The sequence below is a fragment of the Lactuca virosa genome, chromosome 8 (assembly GCF_052849685.1).
Source record: "Lactuca virosa cultivar CGN04683 chromosome 8, Lactuca_virosa_CGN04683_v6, whole genome shotgun sequence".
Lineage (NCBI taxonomy): Eukaryota > Viridiplantae > Streptophyta > Magnoliopsida > Asterales > Asteraceae > Lactuca > Lactuca virosa.
Genome location: NC_136433.1, coordinates 161,232,886 through 161,244,233, shown reverse-complemented (window position 1 = coordinate 161,244,233; position 11,348 = coordinate 161,232,886). Strand labels below are relative to the sequence as shown.

At 37.3% G+C, this 11,348-nt stretch overlaps 1 long non-coding RNA gene across 1 annotated transcript; it reads right to left on the bottom strand.

Annotated features, from left to right (window-relative positions):
• Positions 1-9,609: 9,609 nt before the first annotated feature.
• LOC145129118 (uncharacterized) lies at positions 9,610-10,804 on the bottom strand. The gene is made up of 4 exons (XR_013717303.1): positions 10,499-10,804; positions 10,383-10,412; positions 10,219-10,294; positions 9,610-9,679 (listed from the first exon to the last, which is right to left on the bottom strand). It is a non-coding gene; the product is annotated as an uncharacterized LOC145129118 (long non-coding RNA).
• Between the last annotated feature and the right edge of the window lie 544 nt (positions 10,805-11,348).

Genomic DNA, 11,348 nt, shown 5'->3' with positions numbered 1-11,348 from the left:
TATAAGGCATCACATAAATCAGACAATTTTATCACATAATTCTTGTAGGTATCCTTATCCCTACTCTAGCATGCACTTTACATATTAACATACTAGTTGCAATTCACAAGCATGGTTTAATTTTGGGAAACACTTACTTGAGCTCGGCCGATCGCACACATTACACTCTCCATTTTTACTTAAGAAAACCATTTTCAGAAAAACTTGATTTTTGTTCTTTTGAAAAGGTTACCATTTCCTCATTTTGAGTTCTGACACACCCGAGGGTGTGCACGAATCCCTCAAACCAAGCTTTGATACCAACTTGTAACAACCCAAAAACCAGATAAAATTTTCCATTTTTAAAATAGGAATTACAATCATAAATTATTTCCAAAAATCCATTACATCATATCATGTCAAATTATCAGAGTATCAATATCGATGAGTGTGGAAAATGCTGGAGAGTAAATGTTGCACCATCAAGCCATGCCCTTCCTTTTAGTACCGGAATTACCTGAAATCGCCCAAATATCACATAACATACAACCACAGAATACTATGTGACATACATATAGATGTCATGGGCTACCCCCATGGTCTTTACCTGGAATGTCATGGGCTACCCCCATGGTCTGATATCCAAGTGTCATGGGCTACCCCCATGGTCTTCCATGCCATGGGCTACCCACATGGTCTTCATACAAGTGCCACGGGCTACCCTCGAGGACATCAGACAATTAAATACATAAACAACTGTCAATCCACATGTTAAATAATGGGTCGGCATTGGTGCCTTCGACCCATTGATATAGTGAGAAGACTCACCTCAAACTGCTGATAAATAATAACAGCTTCGATACCGATGCGGAAATCTCACACTAAAATATATATAATTACCCTAATTAGAATTATTATACAAAACCACTCATGGGCCCAAAATCCCTAAGTCCAAACTCTTCAAATAAGGCACAAAGGCCTTTCTCCTTTAATGGGCCCAACTACCCTTGGTCCAAAATAAATAATGGGACATAAGGCCCAAAAGGCCCAATGATGCCACCTAAGGCCCATGAAGGAAAACTAAGCCCATCTATCCTTAACAGGCCATGGTCCAACACTGGATAAGGCCCAAGAGTCCCAAAAGTCCAAACTCGCCCCAACAGCCCAAAGGACATACGCGCAGCATACACCATCAGTACGCTTAGCATACTCGGTCTTAAGGCAGTACGCGCTGCATACATCCTAGTATGCCCAGTGTATAAGGATGCTAAGCATAATCAACCATTAAGAGCTTAATCCATTCATCCACTACGTCAAATTCCAGATCTTGGTCATTTTAAAGGTCCTAGGGCATAAAGTTGGCAACTTTATGCCTTTGCATGCTTCATGGGAGCCCAACATCCCATTTTGTCCATTAAGACTCACTTTAAGAACTTAAACCCATGCATGGTGCCATAAAAACCATCAAGATAGCATTTTATGCTTCTATCATGCCAAATGGACTTTGATCTAACATTCCTAACCTCTGGAGTTGCTCAAACTCACAAAAGAGGATCAATAGACCAAAACTGAACTCACTACCAAACCCTAACTCAAAATAGCAAAAGGATTAGCAAGGTCTGAACTTTTTACCTCCAAAAGCTCTCCAAGATGATGTAGATGCAGGATCTAGAAGCCCAACCATGTCCAAGACTTGCACACTAAGCTCTTCTTCTTGAAAACACACTAAAATGGCCACCATAGACACTTTAAGGCTCAAGGATCATACTCACTAGCAAACTAGGGTTTAAGGGACGATAAAAAGCAGTGGAGGCTGATAAGGGTGAGGTCCAAATGTCATAAGTGAGCTTAAATAGGGCTCATGCCCTAAGATATGGAGTTTTATCTCTGGCCACATATGCCTCACGTACACCTTAGTACGCCTAGTGTACGTGGTTGAAGTACGCATCCATAACACCCATGTACGCTAAGCATACACATACGTATGCCCAGCGTAGGGGGGGGGGCTCTTATGCAAAATAAATCTTAACCTAAGGGCTAAAAGGTAACATACCTGAACTCCGAGTGTTACATCAGCTGACAACCGAGGAGGCTCATGCAGCACCAGATGTGGTGAGGGTATATATCTTATCCTTATCTTTTGATTTATGTTGATTTTCCTGATTGTAACTGTGTTTTGTTTTACGGTCAATCCTCGTGAACGGTATCTCTGCTTTGGTTTTGTTTGATTCGGGGGCTACCCGATCCTTTGTATCTCTCGCGCTCAATAAGAGATTTTTTGATGCTACCGGGAAGCTGGATTATCCATTAGAGGTTGAGATTGTTGATGATCGTCATGTGCGAGTATCGATGGTTCATCAGGGATGTATATTGGAGTTGTTTAGTGAGCGGTACCTGATTGATTTGGTTCCCATTCCCTGTACTAGAGCAAGGTTATTGTGGGGATGGATTGGTTAAGCCCAAATGGGGCAATGATTGATTGTGAACATCAGTTGGTACATATTTGGACCCCAAGTGGAGGAGAGTTAGTGATTCAGGGAGAGCATGTTCAACATGGTCTGGCTCTTTGTTCATCAGCCAGGGCCAGACATTATCTTTGGCATGGTTGTTCTGGATTTGTGGCTTATGTGACGGATACCCGGGAGAAGGATAAGATGATTGTAGGTGATGTATCGATTGTTTGGGGGTACCCAGATGTCTTCCCGTAGTATTTTCTTAGAGTGCCACCGGAGAGGCAGGTAGAGTTTCGGATTGACTTGGTTCCGGGTGCGGCTCCAATAGCATAAGCACCTTATCGGTTAGCACCCCCAGAGATACAGGAGTTGCCTACACAGCTACAATAGTTGTTAAACAAGGGATTTATTCGGCCGAGTAGTTGACCATGGGGAGCGTCAATCTTTTTTGTAAAGAAGAAGGATGGGTCGCATCAAATGTGTATCGACTACCGAGAGCTGAATAAGCTAACAGTGAAGAACCGTTATCCACTCTCGAGGATTGACGATTTATTTGACCAGCTCCAGGGTGCATCTTGGTTTTCCAAGATTGATCTGCATTCGGGATATCATCAAATGAGGGTCAGAGAGGAGGATACACAAAATACGGCCTTTTGAACTTGTTATGGCCATTACGAGTTTGTGGTGATGCCCTTCGGGCTCACCAATTCTCCAGTCGCACTCATGGATCTCATGAATCGCGTGTGCAGGCCTATGCTAGATCGGTGTGTCATCGTGTTTAATGATGTCATCATGGTCTATTCCAAGACGTGGGAGAAACATGAGGATCATCTGAGGGAGGTATTGGAGACTCTAAGGAGGGATAGGTTGTACGCGAAGTTCTCTAAGTGTGAGTTCTGGTTGTACGAGGTGTAGTTTCTGGGGCACCATGTCAACTAGAACGGTATTCTAGTCGATCCGGCCAAGGTTGAGGCAGTGATGAGGTGGGAAGTTATGAGGACTCCATCTAAGATTCGTAGTTTCCTTGGATTGGCGGGTTACTATTGGAGATTCATTCAGGATTTCTCCAAGATAGCGGTTCCTTTGACCCGGTTGAAGAAGAAGACCACCACGTTTTGTTGGGGGCCTGATCAGTAGGCAACTTTTGAGACTTTGAGGTGGAAATTGTATGAGGCGCCAATTCTGACCCTCCCACAGGGTGTTGAGGATTTTGTGGTGTACTGTGATGCATCAATCATAGGTTTGGGTGTGATGCTGATGCAGCGGGGTCATGTGATCGCTTACGCTTCGAGGCAGCTGAAGCCTCATGAGGCAATTTATCCTACGCATGATTTGGATATGGGGGCTGTGTTATTCACCGTCAAGATTTGGTGACATTACCTCTATGGGTCTATTGTACTATCTAAATGGATCAAAAGAGTATGAGGCATCTGATGGATCAGCCGAATCTGAATATGAGGCGGAGTAGATGGTTGGATGTGGTGAAGGATTATGATTATGAGATCCTTTATCATCCAGGGAAAGGACAACATGGTGGTCGATTCTATCGTCCGCAAGGCAGTTGCTGCCCTGATCCGGTATATGTGTTTGAGGATGACCGTGATTACCCCACTCTTAAAGAAGATCCGAGAGGCTCAGGTTGAGGCTATTAACGAAGATCATCAGAAGAGTGAGCGCATAGTGGGTCAAGTGGCTTCCTTTGATTATGAAAGCCGAGGATTATTGACCCTTCATCGGAGGGTGTGGGTTCCATATTGGGGTGGTGCACGTCGGGTTTTGATGGAGGCAGTACACAATTCAAGATTCTCTATTGATTCTGGGGCAACAAAAATGTATAGAGATCTCCGGCTTGACTATTGGTGGCCATGTATGAAACGGGATGTGGTCGGGTATGTGCAGATGTGTTTGACTTGTAGGAAGGTCAAGGCCGAGCATCAGCGACCTCATGGAAAAATGGAGTCATTGGGTGTTCATGTATGGAAATGGAAGAGATCATGATGGATTTTATTACTAAATTGCCTCGGACAGCGCGCTGTGTGGATTCGATATGAGGTTATCGTGCATTGATTGACCAAGAGCACGCACTTTATTTCGATCCAAAAGAGTATTTCGGCAGAGAAGCTGGCTGATATCTACATTCGGGAGGTGGTAGCGTGACATGGGGTGCCGGTTTCTATGGTCTCTGATAGGGATGTTTGGTTTACTTCCAGGTTTTGGAAGAGATTCCACGAGGAGTTGTGTACTCGTTTGCATTTCAGCACGACTTTCCACCAGCATACTGATGGACAGAGCGAGCGGACTATCTAAACATTAGAGGACATGTTGCGGGAATGTGTACTGGATTTTTCCGATAGTTGGGATACGTATCTTCTTTTGGCGGAATTTTCATATAACAGTAGTTATCTCACCAACATTGCTCGACGTCCTTTTGAGATGATCTATGGGCGGAAGTGTAGAACCCCAATATGTTAGGGTGAGGTCGGTCAGCGGGTCATGGGGAGTACGGAGGTGGTACTCCGAACGACGGAACTGATTCAGCAAGTTCACGGCAGACTTCAAACATCACAGAGCCGACAGAAGAGCTACGCAGATAGACGTTGATCAGAGTTGGAATTTCAGGTTGGGGATATGGTACTCCTGAAGGTGTCACCTTGGAAAGGTTTCATCCGCTTCAGGAAGCGGTGTAAGCTGGGCCCCAGGTATATTGGTCCTTTCAGGGTATTAGATTGGGTGGGCAGGGTTTCATATCGTTTGGATCTGTCGGAGGACCTCAGTCAGATTCATAGCACTTTTTATGTCTCTTAGTTGCAGAAGTGTTTGGTTGATGATTTTGTAGTGGTTCCATTGGTCGACATTCAAGTCAATGATCGCCTTAATTTTATAGAGAGACCAGTGACAATCCTTGACAGGAGGAGTAAGACTCAGCGAAACAAGGCTGTAGATCTTGTGAAGGTGCATTGGCAACACAGAAAGGGTTTAGAATGGATGTGGAGGTCGGAGGTCGAGATGAGAGAGCATTACAAAGATTTGTTTGAGGTGGTGGACTTCTAGGATGAATTTTGATTCAAGTGGGGGAGAATTGTAACATTCAGATCCCTAAGGTACTTAATTTCTTGAATTTTTAGGTATTGGAAGAGGGTCACGATGTGAGATATGATGGTCACGTCGACAGTGATCGTTGACCAGTTGACCCACATCTTTTTGAGTCTCACAACGTAAAACATAAGGTCTCACGACGTGAGCATGACATGAGGACCCAAAACCCTAACGTGCGAGTACTTAATGGAATGAGAGGCTTGTATTTCCCATCCACAGCCTCTCTCACCCTCTAGTCTCCTGGGAACCCTGTTTTCGACCCTCTTTGAGATCCTTGGACATTCTTGGTGTTTTTCTTGCTTGAAGGAAGAGAAAAAAAGAGAAATAAGTATCATTGTGGTGGAGTTGCAAAGGAGCATCATTATCAACAACACGTTTTCCTGTTGGACCCTTATAAGTTCCAAGACTCAAAATTTATTTCATTTCATGGCTAGATCTAAGGTTTTGGTCCCATTTCTTTAAGTTTTAGCTAGTTGGAGTGAAGAAGATCCATAAAGTTAGCAACTTTATGGATTTAAATGGTCTTTTGAGTATCATATAATCCAGATATGGAGGTTGGTTAAGTATTAGAAGCATGTATGAGAACTTAAGGCCATATTTCTACTTTTGACCTAAAATGGTGTGGGCACATGCATGTCCATAAAGCAAGCATTTTTATGGACCATTAGGGCTTCTGTAAGTGTTGAGTTTGAAGGTTGAATGGATTAAGAACGTTGTAACTTTGGTTTTGTCTTTAGACCATTTTCACGACGTGAGACATGAGGTCTTACGACATGAGTATGAAAAACCTGTCCTTACTAAGTTGTATGAGTCAGGAGCGAGTCACTGGAATCAGATTAGGTGACTCTCACGACATGAACAAGGTTTGTTCACGACGTGAGACTTGATGTTGGGATTATTGATCGATCTAACGGGTTGACTTGTTGTCCGGGATTGATTCTAGTTATTTTTAGGTTTAAGGGCATGTTTGGTAAGGTCTAGACTTGAAAGGGTAAAATGGTATTTTACCCTAAGGGAGAGAAGTTTGATTATTTAGGCCTTTGATATTGATAAGTTTCCTTAATTGCTAATTAAGGTAACTTGTATGTATTTAGTGTGAGGAGCCTTCGTATCAACAACTCGAGTATTATTTGTTTATCAGCGGATTGAGGTGAGTCTTCTCACAAGTACTTACGGGTCGAAGGCACCAAGGTTGGCCCATTGGATTATGTTATAGTATGATAACTGTCTTTGTGACTCTTGCATGTATTGTATGTGTTTGTATGTATATCGGGCGGGGCCCGATGCCGGGCAGGGCCCATTGTATATATGATATGTGATATTTTGGGGAACTCGCTAAGCTTTGTGCTTACGGTCTTCAGTTTATGTTTCAGGTACCTCTGGTTCGAAGGGGAAGAGCTCGGGATGATCGCATTGCACACATCATGATTTCTCCGCTTTATTGAATTTGATGTATTTTGGATGTTTACTAATAGACTATGATGCATTATGGTTTCGATTAACTCATTTAGTTGATGTTTTATATAATATACAAACCAAATTTTTTGGGTCCTGGGTTTTGAGATGTTACACAGGTGGTAATGGAGTCGGCTCAACACCAATCATTGTTCCAAAGCTGAAAAGTAAACTAATATGTATGATAATGTGAATATTATATTATATTATTATATATTAAATAAAACTAATACTTGAGCCCGCACATTGCCGCGAGGTTTTACATGTTTTTGTTGCGTATTAGGAAACTCGAGAGTGGAAAATCATATATATATATATATATATATATATATATATATATATATATATATATATATATATATATATATATATATATAGAGAGAGAGAGAGAGAGAGAGAGAAAGAGAAAGAGAGAGAGAGAGAGAGAGAGAGAGAGAGAGAGAGAGTGAGAGAAAGATAGGTAATTCCAACTGAGAAAATAAAAATAGTTGGGAATTGGGGGATCATTGTCAGTCAATCATTTATTTTTGTCGCAAAACGCACTGCCGTACCGGGCCGACGGATGATGAGTAATATTCATATATGAATATAAATATAAGTGTATTCATATATGAATACACCACCTCCCTTCGCCACCAACCACCACCGCCGCCGCCACCAACCACCACCACCACCACTACCACTTCCATAACCAACCAACCACCACCAACAACCGCCACCTCCGCCGCTATTCACCGCTGCCATATTCATATATTAATAATCATTTCCGTTTATTTATTTATATATGAATGTACGTATTCATATATGAATATACTTATTCATTTATATTCATACATGGATATACATATTCATATACGTATTCATTTACGAATATGATCTGTTCCGTCGGCTCGATACATTGGAGCGCTTAAGCGGCAGATTCGAAATGAGTGGTCCAGATTCATTCTCTTGTTCTCAACTTTTTGTTTTCAATTAAACCCTCATATATATATATATATATATATATATATATATATATATATATATATATATATATATATATATATATATATATATATATATATATATATATATAGTACGGGGACGTAAGATAAACACGAAAGTTTAAAAATGAATGGATAAAAGTAACATCGTACAAAGTTGAAGGTGAATAAGGTCAAAATGATATTTTAAAACATAAAACAATAGCAAATATCGTTTTACAAAATATAAAGGCTGCAAGTCATGAATTATACAAATTTAAAATATTAAAATTATAGTTGAAACAATAATATATATATATATATATATATATATATATATATATATATATATATATATATATATATTAGATTAATTGGTTAGGGCATCCACAGTCCATTGAACTCCTTAGAGTTCAATGGATTGCCACATCAGCATTTCTCATTTTATTCAACTTTACTTTTTAACATCCACATTTCATTCAACTCAACTACAGTTTAATGAAATTCTACATTTTCAACATTATATTTTTAAACATAATTATAAATTTAAAAGTAAAAGATATAATAGTTAAAAAAAATATCACACTTAATAATACATTAATTTAAAATTATGAAACCTAAAACATTTAATACCTAAGCATACATTAATTTAAAACACGAAGCGTATATATACATTAATTAAAAAGATGACATTTGTATTATTTATTTAAAAAAAAATAAGACACCTAAAAATTGATTTATTGTAAAATATAATACCTAAAAATATGGTTATTTTATTTGTGGTTAATTAGAAAAATATAAAAATCAAATATAAAAATATAAGAGAATATGATTACATATATATTTTGTTTGAAATTTAATTAAAAAAGAACGATTAATTTCATTCAACCATTCAACGATCATACAACTCTTTTATTCAACCATCCTTCATGTCATTACCCGCACTACATTCAACATATTTTCAATCCTAATCACTATTTATTAAACTCATATTGAACCCTCATTGTGGATGCCCTTATACTATCAGTTACACTTCTTTTGCAACTAAAAGTTACACTTTAGATATATATATATATATATATATATATATATATATATATATATATATATATATATATATATATATATATATAGTGCTAGGTTATAATGTGGATGACATCTATTGTGTGGTCGTAAGGATAATTCTGGACCAATAGATGAATAGAATGAATGGTCATGAGTTGAGGGTCTATGATATTATGAGATATCATGTACTATATAATCACATAAATATTAGTATAATGGTATTTTAGTCGATTAAACTACATTTAAAAAAGGAAATTTCGGATTTTTAGGGGTAATTAATTCTCTTAATTTTCAAATTATGATTTTAATAGATAATAGTTCTTTTATTTCGGGTCATTCTAACAGAATATGTTTATGAGTATCTTGAAACACTCTTGGACCATAAAAGAGTAAATATTCTGATAGAATACATATTTTGATGGAATGAACTTCTTGAAGAATAACAAATTCTTGTACCATCAATTGAAGAATAAAAACAAAAATTACACTAATTCCTAAAAAATATAAATAACAATTGGTAAAAATTACATTTATTGTTAAAGAATAAAACTAAGAATGGTTAAAAATTGAAAAAAAAAACATCAAAATTTTACAAAAGACACTAATACATTCTAAAAGAATATTGTTGCTAAGAATCACTTTCAATTTTGCGGTCCTTTCTTCAAGCATCTGTGAAACCAAATTGAATTGTAGTTTAGAACACAATAACACATTAGCAAATAAAACATAAAAAACGAAAGTCTTTTTTACAAATCTGATGACCTATGAATTGCACCAAAATCCATAACCAAGAATTGTAGAAAATGCACAAATTAGTGATGAAATATCATGATTCCATTCCGACGGAATTGAAATTCATGAATTCGTGATTCCATTCCAACAGAACTGGTTTCAATTCTGGCAGAATGACCCCTCGTCATTATTATATATCAATGCAAAATGAAAATTTAGATTGTTAAACAAACAAAAAAAAGGGAAAGTAACATGTAGGAAAGTAAAAGAAATATAAAAAAATGGAAATAAAACATTAATTTTAAAAAGCAATGTGGTTTCTACAATGCAAATTTTTTTCAATGCATTCAGAGACTTGGAAAGGGCCACATCTTAAAATTGCATGCTCAGCAGCTTCCTCGGTGTACCCTTTTTCAGTATTCTTTATGATAACATTTAGAATATGTGTAAGATTTCTAACAGAAGTTTTTCCAAACCTCTAACACTTGTAGTATCCCAGTTAGGATCATTTAACAATGCTTCAAGCTCCTACTTGGACATATTGACTTTATCCTTCATTGATGCCATGACTTTTTACTTCAGAATGAAAAACAACAATTGAATAATTGGAATCAAGAATAAATCAAATTAAGAAGCACACCTGATACCCATCAATCCACCATGAGTGATCCTGTGAGAAACTTAAATTATTCAGAAACACAAACGATCGCTTCAAACATTTGATAAATTGAAAGAAGCAACAATACCAAAATTTACCGAAACACAAATGGTGGCCTAAAAATTTTGTAGTTGCAGACCATTGAAATATGGTAACGTCCCAGCAAATTCATGAAATTAAAATTAAACAACTTACGGATCAGTCTCATGGCTCTATGATTCCTCTTTTTCAAGCAATCAAATATACGATCAAACCTTATAAAGGCGAGAAAGACATGTGGAAGAAGGGTAATCACCGACATCAGACTTTATATCTCTTAATAGCACAAAAAGGGTAAGGCTTTCGCTCCTTGGCTACGTCACCATGATCGTCGGCAAAGGTGGGTAGCACCGATCTTCCTCTGTTCTTCGATCACGGGTTGGTTAAGGAACCATCGTGGGTAAGGTAGGGTTATTAAGGTGGTCAATGAGATTTTTATGGTAGTCCCATGATTTTAGCGATTTTATTCTCATTATTATGTTAAATTACATAATTATCCTTATAATATTTATTAATTATTTAACTATTGTTAAATTCCTATTGGTTCCTTACATCCACACAATAAATTTTCATCCACATATGAACCTAGCTCTCTCTCTCTCTCCTGTCTGATCCTAATGTTGCACCCACTCCTATCGATACCTATTTTTTTGGATTTATTATAAATATATATATAAAGTGTAACTTTTAGTCCGCAAAAAAAGTATAACTAATACTATTTGTTTGGATTTATTTATATATATATATATATATATATATATATATATATATATATATATATATATATATATATATATATAAAGTGTAACTTTTAATCCGCAAGTGTAACTAATACTATTATATATATATATATATATATATATATATATATATATATATATATATATATATATATATATATATATATAT